Raw genomic sequence first — 11761 nt, 5'->3', positions numbered from 1 at the left:
TAAAAAAAATTAGAAACACATGAAACATTGGTTGATGTAATGTCATACCACCAAGATGATGTGGTAAAGAAATTGGCATGTTTGTCGAAAGTTTGGACACACACCCCTCACAAACTAGAGCAACTCACTAGAAGGCTCGTGGTTCCGAGAGGGAACAATGCATGTTTGATGTCGAACGGGACATAGCTTCCTCTTACGGCCTTCAATTTTTTTCTATGTCTAACATGCACTACTACAGTTGTAATGTGAAATTTTCGAAAATAATAGGGGTCATTTGACCTGTTAAAGACATTTAAGTGATTTTCTAGCCATTTAATGGCCGTAATTCAAATTTGAACTACATCTACATGCAAAGCCTAACCAAAACGGTTTGAAAAAATCATATCTGTGTACTTGTGTGCGAGTTAATTCCATGTGTAGCAAATTAGAAGGAATTTTAAAACATATTGGTCTCAAGGCATGGGCACATGCATACGTATGCATGGAGTGACATGGCATTTCAATTCCAAAAAATTAAAAAATGATCAGAAAAACAGGAAACCTTGGTTGATGTAATGTCATGCCACCAAGATGATGTGGTAAAGAAATTGGCATGTTTGACGAAAGTTTGGACACACACCCCTCGCAAACCGGAGCAACTCACTAGAAGGTTCATGGTTCCGAGACGGAACAATGCATGTTTGATGACGAACGGGAGAGAGCTTCCTCTTACGGCCTTCAAAAAATTTCCTATGTTTAACGTGCACTAATACAACTGTCATGTGAAAATATGGAAAATTTCAGGGATCATTTGACCTTTTAAAGATATTTAAGTGATTTTCTAACCATTTAATGACCGTAATTCAAATTTGAACTACATCTACATGCAACGCCTAACAAACACAGTTTGAAAATTCATATTTTTGTGTAATTTTGTGCGAGTTAATTCCATGTGCAATAAATTAGAAAGAATTTTCAAACATATTGGTCTCAAGGCATGGGCACATGCACGGAGTGCCAGGGCATTTTAATTCCAAAAAAATAAAAAATGATCAGAAAAAATATGAAACCTTGCTTGATTTAATGTCATGCCACCAAGATGATGTGGTAGAAAAACTGGCATGTTTGACGAAAGTTTGGAAACATACCCCTCACAAACCGGAGCAACTCACTGGAAGGTTCGTGGTTCCGAGAGGGAACAATGCATGTTTGATGACGAATGGGAGATAGCTTCCTCTTATAGCCTTCAAGAAAATTCTATGTTTAACATGCACTAATACAACTGTCATGTGAAAATTCGAAAAATTTCAGGGGTCATTTGACCTTTTAAAAACATTTAAGTGATTTTCTAACCATTTAATGACCGTAATTCCAATTTGAACTACATCTACATGCAACGCCTAACCATAATGGTTTGAAAAATCATATTTTGTGTACTTGTATGCGAGTTAAAAAATCATCAAACAATGTAAAGATCTGGTGTTCTAAAACGAAAATATAAAGATCTGGTAAGACAACCGCCCCCCACATTATTGGCACTCTATCTCGCAGCCCGAGGTTTGGTAGGTGAGTGGCGGGGATCATTAATCAGACATGGTTCTATATTGCAAACCGTCAGCTATTATGTTCACACACGGATTTTGCTGCGGGAATCATGTGTGTTTCAAACTATAGTACTCATAAATTTTGGCGACCAGCATGTGTACTGTCCCCATCGATCTAGATTTCGGCCGCCAATAAATACTCCCTTGCTCATGTCATCCTGCCTACATTCTCATCTACATCCTCCCCTAACTCGCCCTCTCTCTCACAAATCGCTGCCATGGCGCCACCAGTCTGCCCACGTGCCGACGAGGAGTCGCCGCCCCTGAGGACGCTCACTTGAATAGCAGCGATGAGGACCCTTACACGCCTCCTGACGAGGTTGCGTCGGACCCCCCAACTTTGGATTGGTTTTGTAGCCAGTACAATCTTTGTCTGTGGAAGTCGCTGCCGCCGGCTGAGAAAGCCAGGCAAGTGGCGTTCAAGAAGGAGATGGCGGAGGAGGTACCAGGTGGCCTATGAAGCCCGTGATGCCTCCTGGGAAAAGGAGGCGGCGGAGCTTTGGGGGCGGGCGCATTGTCGTGCCGATGAGGTGTACGAAGACGGGTACTTCGCGAGGAAGGTCGTAGGTGTCGGGCTCCTTGCTGCTGCGTGGAGGTGGGCCGATAAGCTCCGGCGTGTGTCAGGACCGGTTTTTTGGGATATTAATTTCCCAAAAGTGGCCCTTGTGCTCACCAGCCCCAGGATTACTGTTAGCTGATGAGACACCAACTTGTTACAGAAACTCCAAGCAAACTACAAAATATGTAGTACAAGACCATTCTGGCCTATGGGTACAACAATTGGTTTCTAGTGGTTGATGGCGGAAGCGGTTTGCGGATCATCAGCGTCTATGGGACTCCATTTCCCACAGGAACAGCTGACCAGGATAACTCCTATCTTCGCGAGGCTGCTATCTCCATTGCGTAGGTTCCGGGGCTTTCATCGCAACGTTCCTTTCCACGCAAGAAATCTGGCCAAGACAATAGCCAGGGACAAGCCAGTGAGTACTTTGAATGTACTCGCAAACATTAAGAACACAGGTATAATATAGCCACTGATAATCATGCTTTAAAATATTCTATGATCACTTTGTCAGTTATGAAATAAGGTTCATGATGCACGCAGGTAGATCATTTAAATAAATCACGACTAAACAATCAGGGTGTAAAAATATAAAGCACCGATCGGGTGTCTAAAGCGACGCCTCTAAAGGATAATAATATGAAGCATGCCTCAGTCGGGCGTCTGAGCGACACCACATAAAGGGCTTATATATAAAAGGAATAACAAGCATGCCACAATCGGGCGTCGGTGCAACACCACATAAAGGGCTTATAAGTAAATGAAATAACGGACATGCCACAGTCGGGCGTCTGTGCGACACCACATAAAGGGCTTATAAGTAAATGAAATAACAAACATGCCACAGTCGGGCGTCTAAGCGACGCCACAAAAAGGGCTTATATATAAACATATTCACAGTGAATATCCAGGAGGTAGTACCGTCCCAGGGATATTCATTATTTCAAACAATGCAAACGGTTAGTCCACAATGATAATAATCATTACCATCATATATTACAAGTCATAATCAATATTCTGGTTTAATAGTTTCTCCTCCGAAGACCGACACTAAGACCGACACTTGACCCATCCCAGACTGTAGTCTTTAACCATGGACACGGCTATTCGAATAGGTTTAATATCTCTGCAGAGGGTGTACTCTTTACCCACGAGTAACGGATTCCTTTAGTCCATCGGGACTAATTCCGTCTACGGTCTTTTAATTGAAAACACCCTAACCGCACACACCAGCCTAACTTACCAGTGTCTGGAATCACCCTTGACACCTGTTAAGCAAAACTCTAAGCGGGGAGGCTACAACCTCGACTAGCATGGGATCACAAAATTTATATCGCGCCCAAACTAGGGGAGCTACCCCTTCGGCTACAAGCGGAACACCCATGCCCCCTGACCGGATGACTGGCTTTAATCCAGGGCCATGGAACCCTCATCGCGGCCCCTTTGTACGGTGTGTGCTAGGAAGGGGTTGACAACTTACTGAACCGTACCCTACCTACGGCAGGGACAAGTGGCAGCACAAAACAAGTATGGGGGTTACTGGAACAAGACTCGATCTACGGCCGACTCAGGAGGCTTAAGTATTTCCTGCATGATTAGCTCAAGGATAATATTTCACATCCATCAGACACAACCACCACTCATCATATCTCCCCCTGCCCCGCTGGTCATAACCGTCTCGACGAGGGACAAGCTCGTGTCTACCCAAGACAGAGACTTTCCCGGATCCTTCCCGGTAGGCATGAGAGGCATATGAGGGTGATTGCTATCACAAGTATGTCCATTTCCAACAGCAAAAATTTTCATCTTTGCACTCAAAGCATATGATCATATCATCACAAACACATAATGGATACTCCGTGTCATGGTGGTGTTGTAACTGTATCAAACAACACACGATAATATTATGCCGGAGTTCAGAAATGCTTGCCTTCAAGGTGTGGAGAGGTGAGGTGCACTCCAATATTTTTTTTAAAGCTCTCTTCTCTCTCTCCAAAATCCTATTTCAAAAATAGGCAAATAACACATACTTTAAAAACAGTACAAAAAGTTGTCCTAATTATTTTTGAAATAAATCTTAAAATAAACTAGGTGAAATTTGAGAGAGGTAGGAAAAAGAATCAATTCATTTGGACTTATATTTAAAAAGTTATAGCCAGTTAAAGCTTTGGTCAAATCTGTTTTTAAAATAAAACAGAAAAGAAAACGTTTCAAAAGGAATACGCTTTCGGGGTAGCGAAGACGTACTCTGGGGTTTATGTCTTCACTTATCCAGCGTGGACCGGCTCGTGGTCACTGACAGTGGGTCCAGCGGGCCCACTGGTCAGATTTGACTGGTCTCCACCCCCTCCCCTTTCCTCTGCCTGAGCGGGGGCGGGACTCCGGCGATCGTCGCCGGCGAACGGGGGCTCCTCGAGGGCATCCGAGGCCAGGGATGGATCCGCCAGTCCTAGGCGGTCCTCCCGGTGGTCGACTGGCCGGCGGGGACGGAGGGAATCGCCGGCGGCGAGCTCCGCGGCGGAGGGAGCTTCGGGCATGATTGGGGATTTGGGTTATGGTGGGTTTTGATCACGTTCGAGGGGTCGGGCAGCTCCGCAAGGTCGAGGGGAAGTCGACGGTGGCGCTGGATGGGTGGGGGAGGCCCTGGTGGCGCCGGAGTGAACAAGACAATGGCGGCGGCCGTGGTTGCCAAAGATGAGGAAGACGACCTCTGTGGTCTTTCTACTGCTACGGGCGGATCGGTGAGGGAGTGTGGGAGGTTGCTTGAGGGTTTGGTGAGCTCAGGGGGTCCTTATATAGCGATTGGGGCGGTTCTGTCGATGGCCGAGGATAAGAACGTCGGCAACCGTCATACTGTGCTGCAGGGCGACGTGGCGGCGACGAGGGCTTGCGGACAAGGTTGCGGATAAGCTTGAGCTGCTCAAGGGGGCAGCTGGCGAGCGCTGGTGGCTCGGGCGGCGCCGTCCATGGCAGAAGCTGTTGTGGCTGCCCGCTAGCCGCCGTTGCCGACCTGACGGCGGCGCTGTAGGGCGCCAGGGGCGGCTCTGCGGCGAGGGGAAGGGGCGTGGTGTTGGCTGCGAGCGGGGAAGGGTCAGAACGAGCGCGAGGCGACGGCAGTGCGATGTGGCGGCTCGGTGCACGCGCGTGCAAAACGTGCACTCTGGGCGTGCCCAGAGCATGTACGCGACGTGTTCGACCAAATGCCAGGGCATGCTAGGGGGCTCCAATCCACAAGGGAATTAGCAGGGTGGGGCTATAGGCTTGGGCAAATCCATGTGACATGCTGGTCTAGTCAGGGGATCAAGTTCACAATGTAAACTTGAAATCATGCCAAATCTGGTTGTGCACACAGGGTGTTTGACAAAATGCCAAAGGCATCTAGGCAATTCTTGGGGTGGCCAAATTCTCCAGATCAGTGTCTCCTTGGATGAGTAAGAGGGTGGTGAGGTTAGTTTAACAAAAACAAACACTTGTTAGTGCAAGTTCTGCAAAACTTCAGTTCTGGACAATAGGTAAATGGCATTGTTTCATGATCCAGAAATCTTCCAATGGGTCCCTTCTTCTGGACTTAAGGGTTTTGCAAGGTGGGCTATAAGCAGCAAAAAACTCAAGGGTACTAGAGCAAATTAAACTAGGGTTGCTGTAGAAAAAGCCAAACTGGACCAGAGAGCAAAAGAGGTTGGTTCACTCAAATTTTTCAAAGAACACCACTGGGTTTTTGCATAAAGTTGAATAATATACTCCTATTAACATCCCATAATTTTGGTGGAGGCTAGAAAGAAATATTTAAATGGCTTGTAGTGCAAAATTGCCCACTGGACCAGATTTGAAAAATTGGTGTAGAGCTCAAAATATTAAAAGAATGAAATATATTTTTGCGTAAAAGTGATTTCAAAACATCACATGACATCTCCAAATTTTGGTTGGAATTTTAGATAAATATATCAAGAGGTTGCAGTGCAAATTGGGTCCTGAAACTTTAAAAAAAATCATTTCAAGGAATAAATCTCAGGGAGAATTAGTTATGCAATTAAATCCACTTTTAAGAGAAATGTTTTTTTTCTCGAGGGAGAAAACAAGTCTAGTAATATATTTGGAAACTTCCACTTGGGTTAAAACTTCATAAAAATCCAAGAAAGGATGGTACTGAAATCAAAGAAAACCCAGAAAAATGAAAAGTTTAATTTTCCTGGCAAAATTTTAATTAGTAAAACAAGGTTAAAATTTTGGGGTGTCACAACACTACCCCCCTTAAGAAAAATCTCGTCCTCGAGATTTGTTAAAAGTTGTTTTAAGAAAATATATGCAATAAATGTGGCTATAGTGAGAGGGCAATAAGTGGTGTAAAACCACAATGTGGAACACTGGCGCTGCGTGGAAAAATCCACGGTTAGGGGAAAAACGAGAGATTTCTACGTTGGATACAGTAAATTTAGAATAAATTCTAAATTTAAAAATACGCTGGTCGTACCCGAGAGCACAGTGCTCTCCCTGGCCGACGGGTGGACCCGGTGCCCACTGTCAGCCTCTTCTTCTTCCTCTGGCTCTCTCTCCTTCCTCTCTCCCGCGCGCTTTCCCGCGCGTTCTCCACCAGCGATGCTTAGCGCGTAGGGCATCTAGGCCATACCTGCGGTAGTGCGCGGTGTGCTAGCTGCCGGTGCAGCATGCACTCACCTCGCGGGCCAGCATGCTGTCGGCACTGCTCGGGGATTCGCCTCCGAACACCGGCGATCGGGCGACGAGCGGCGCTGGTGAACTTCGCCCACCGTACACCGAGCTCAAGCTATAAAACGGCCGAAGTGTTCCTCTCTTCTTCATCACATCTGGCCTCGCTTCTCCTTCCCCTTCTTCCTCCTTCATCTTCATTGACAGAAGCTCGGGTGAGGCTCTAATGGCGGAGGTGATGCCGGACTGGTATGTGATACTGGTGTGTGGAGGGCTGGCGGCATTGCTGGGGCTCTCCGTGCTCCTGTGTGCGATGATCCTCGATGATCGTCGTGATGCTGCCGCTCGAGTGTTGGCTCTCCGCGGTGGCGGTGATCACGAGGAGTAGGTGGGGTGTCGGGTGCTAACGGTCGTCGGTGCGCGAGAGGTAACTTGTACCCGAATGAATATCCACTAATCTCTCCTTCAGAGACTGTGGTGGGTTAGGGGGATGATTATCCAGATGCAACACGGTTACGTGGTGTTGCAAGTAGTGTATGTGTTCGAGTGGTTGTGGTTGTGAGTCTGTTGCCGTGGTGCTGCGTGAATAAAGATCCATGTCGTGAGGAGGTATATGCTGCATCAGCTCAGGGAAAAGAAATCTCACTCCAAGATTTTCGCGAGAGAAATTTAGTTACTCAAAATTTACAACGGCAAAAACTACTCACAACAATTGAAACCAAATATTTATCTCAACGCACAAGATTTAGTGAAACACGCATGAGTTACAACACTTAATTAAATGCAGGGATAAAAGAACATAGCGGTGACGTCTAGAATGAAAACGGCAACTGGACGGGGTCCCGAGAAAACGTCTCTGGTACTGGGGCGCACTCTTCTTCGATCGGGAGAAGTGGATTGATCAGTCGATGAACGCGTCTCTCCTGGCCGGGCCTCAGTGGTCTGCCGATGGCGATCTGAGGATTTAAATCAGCGAGGCTCTGGACATAACCCATCACTCGCTGGGTCAAACGCTCTTGAGCGATGACATACTGGACAAGGTTGGCTAGTACTGGGTCCCTCTCAATTCTTCCACCGGGGAAGGATGCTACTTCTCCGGGTGCTGCACGGCTCGGAAAGTAATAATACCCTCGCTCGCTGGCATAGGGTACCGTGAATCGAAGGCGAACAATCGCTTCATGTGCAGCCGCTTCTATGGCCATCTGCGGAGTTGGCATAGATTTCCCCAGGAAGGAGACTTCCGTTGGGTCTTGGTTTGAGTCTACGGGAGGGATGTGCACTACTGCCCAATATTTCGAGGCGGATGAGGTGATCCTCGACTTGAGCAACTCGTACTGGGGTGGCTGGGTAGAACCAATGGTACTGCAGGTAAAGTCCCACAATATTTTAACAAAGCTACTTGGGGTTGCATCTGGGGTTCTCAGATAAATGCTAGGGCTCGGCAAGGCAAGAAATGGTTGTGAGGGTTGCGCACAAGATGAGGGGTACTCGGCAAGGTCACAAGGTGGTTATTTATATAGCCTCCAGGCTGGGTTATTCACCGCGGTGAGGGGTACTAGCTTGCTGGTTCTACTCTCATGGTGGTCGGGGTCAAAGCCACAGATACACACATCTCCCAAAAGTGACGTGTTACTGTGGGTGCCGTCAGGGTTGGTTTTGGCAGCTACGCCCGGAATTAAAAAGCAGCCGTACACCAACGCACTCATGCATGGCCACTATTCAAAATAGGGATGCACAAGCAGGTAGCCCTCCAATATGGCGATACATGATCACATAATTACAGAGCGTGGGGTATACTAAGACTTGGTACTACTCGAGTGGCTTAGTCCACCTCGTTTATATCTAAGCGGGCGTGCCTTGCGGATGTCGAGGCTTCTCCACGGGCTTCACCGTCGGAGTTAGCTGCAGGTGGCTAAGGAACTACAGGGTCGGGGTAGTGATGATGACCATCGCGGGGATTGTTGGCCACAATCCCGTTGGAGTGTGTTCCCAAAAGGCGACGAAGCACTTCTGGGGTCATCAAAGCATCTTGGTTGATGGCTGGGGCTAACCTCAAGGTCTCGATCGGTTGTCCGAACAGCACGACTGGGTTGTCGGCGTCGGGTTCATCTTCTCTTCTAGCTGGGGCTCGGCGGATCAGTTCTCCACGAGCTGCGATCAGATCAAGGGTGATTTGATCGAACAGCCCCTCTAGTGCACTTACATAGCGCACAAGATGCAACAATGCAGGATCCGTCTCATGGTCCCCGTTGGCAACTTGGGGTGGTCTACCAAACCCGTCACGGCTGGGGTAGTAGTAGAAGGAGCGACAATTAACTCTGGGCGACAAGTGCCGGAGTTGAACTATAGCTTCTCGAGCAGCTAGTTGGATGGCTTGTGGCTCAAAGGAAATTGTCCTTCCGGTGAACCTGTAGGGGCGTTCTGGTGATAGACCCCTACCATAGACGTGCACAGTGGCCCAAAATTGACGGCTCTCACCGCTCATGGACCCTTGGTACACAACATATTCTGGGGGCTCTTCTAGTGCAAAGGCGGCGGGTGAGGTTTGCTAGCACGGTCACAAAACCTCTAAGGTTGGTCGTTGTGGTCTCGATGTGAACAATGGGTCCTGGCATTTAGCTTGGTTTGGGGTTAGAGGCTGTGCTGTGCTGGGTTGAGGCTAGCGTGCCCTTTTATAGAAAAAGGGGACGGAGTCTTCCTTCGCACGCTTGCGAAAAAGACTATTCAGGGGCCGGTCACTGGCGTGTGACTGACAGGTTAGGCTGATAGGTTGGGCACCGACTGCCAAAAAGGTGTCGGGCTCACTGCGTGGCTATCTTGCATGGGAAGCTTGGCCGGGGTTTGGTTAGGGTCTGGTGGGTTGGTTTACCTAGGTTTATCGATCTGTCTAAGATAGGATTAGCCAATGGTCAGCCTGGCTCTGATACCAAGTTTGTCAGGACCGGTTTTTCGGGATATTAATTTCCCAAAAGTGGCCCTTGTGCTCACCAGCCCCAGGATTACTGTTAGCTGATGAGACACCAACTTGTTAGAGAAACTCCAAGCAAACTACAAAATATGTAGTACAAGACCATTCTGGCACATGGGTACAACAATTGGTTTCTAGTGGTTGATGGCAGAAGCGGTTTGCGGATCATCAGCGTCTATGGGACTCCATTTCCCACAGGAACAGCTGACCAGGATAACTCCTATCTTCGCGAGGCTGCTATCTCCATTGCGTAGGTTCCGGGGCTGTCATCGCAACATTCCTTTCCACGCAAGAAATCTGGCCAAGACAATAGCCAGGGACAAGCCAGTGAGTACTTTGAATGTACTCGCAAACATTAAGAACACGGGTATAATATAGCCACTGATAATCATGCTTTAAAATATTCTATGATCACTTCATCAGTTATGAAATCAGGTTCATGATGCACGCAAGTAGATCATTTAAATAAATCACGAGTAAACAATCAGGGTGTAAAAATATAAAGCACCGATCGGGTGTCTGAAGCGATGCCTCGAAAGGATAATAATATGAAGCATGCCTCAGTCGGGCGTCTGAGCGACACCACAGAAAGGGCTTATATATAAAAGGAATAACAAGCATGCCACAATCGGGCGTCGGTGCGACACCACATAAAGGGCTTATAAGTGAATGAAATAACGGACATGCCACAGTCGGGCGTCTGTGCGACACCACATAAAGGGCTTATAAGTAAATGAAATAACAAACATGCCACAGTCGGGCGTCTGAGCGACGCCACAAAAACGGCTTATATATAAACATATTCACAGTGAATATCCAGGAGGTAGTGCCGTCCTAGGGATATTCATTATTTCAAAAAATGCAAACGGTTAGTCCACAATGATAATAATCATAACCATCATATATTACAAGTCATAATCAATATTCTGGTTTAATAGTTTCTCCTCCGAAGACCGACACTAAGACCGACACTTGACCCATCCCAGACTGTAGTCCTTAACCATGGACACGGCTATTCGAATAGGTTTAATATCTCTGCAGAGGGTGTACTCTTTACCCACGAGTAACGAATTCCTTTAGTCCATCGGGACTAATTCCGTCTATGGTCTTTTAATTGAAAACACCCTAGCCTCACACACCAGCCTAACTTACCGGTGTCTGGAATCACCCTTGACACCTGTTAAGCAAAACTCTAAGCGGGGAGGCTACAACCTCGACTAGAATGGGATCACAAAATTTATACCGCGCGCAAACTAAGGGAGCTACCCCTTCGGCTACAACCGAAACACCCATGCCCCTTGACCGGATGACTGGCTTTAATCCAGGGCCATGGAACCCTCATCACGGCCCCTCTATACGGTGTGTGCTAGGAAGGGGTTGACAACTTACTGAACCATACCCTACCTATGGCAGGGACAAGTGGCAGCACGAAACAAGTATGGGGGTTACTGGAACAAGACTCGATCTACGGCCGACTCAGGAGGCTTAAGTATTTCCTGCATGATTAGCTCAAGGATAATATTTCACATCCATCAGACACAACCACCACTCATCATATCTCCCCCTGCCCCGCCGGTCATAACCGTCTCGACGAGGGACAAGCTCGTGTCTACCCAAGACAGAGACTTTCCCGGATCCTTCCCGGTAGGCATGAGAGGCATATGAGGGTGATTGCTATCACAAGTATGTCCATTTCCACCAGAAAAAATTTTCATCTTTGCACTCAAAGCGTATGATCATATCGTCACAAACACATAATGGATATTCCGTGTCACGGTGGTGTTGTAACGGTATCAAACAACACACGGTAATATTATGCATGAGTTCAGAAATGCTTGCCTTCAAGGTGTGGAGAGGTGAGGTGCACTCCAATATTTTTTTGAAAGCTCTCTTCTCTCTCTCCAAAATCCTATTTCGAAAATAGGAAAATAACACATACTTTAAAAACAGTACAAAAAGTTGTCCTAATTATTTTTGAAATAG

Source organism: Triticum urartu, chromosome 2 (genome assembly GCF_003073215.2).
Source record: "Triticum urartu cultivar G1812 chromosome 2, Tu2.1, whole genome shotgun sequence".
Taxonomy (NCBI): Eukaryota; Viridiplantae; Streptophyta; class Magnoliopsida; order Poales; family Poaceae; genus Triticum; species Triticum urartu.
Note: the sequence above shows the minus strand (reverse complement) of the source record.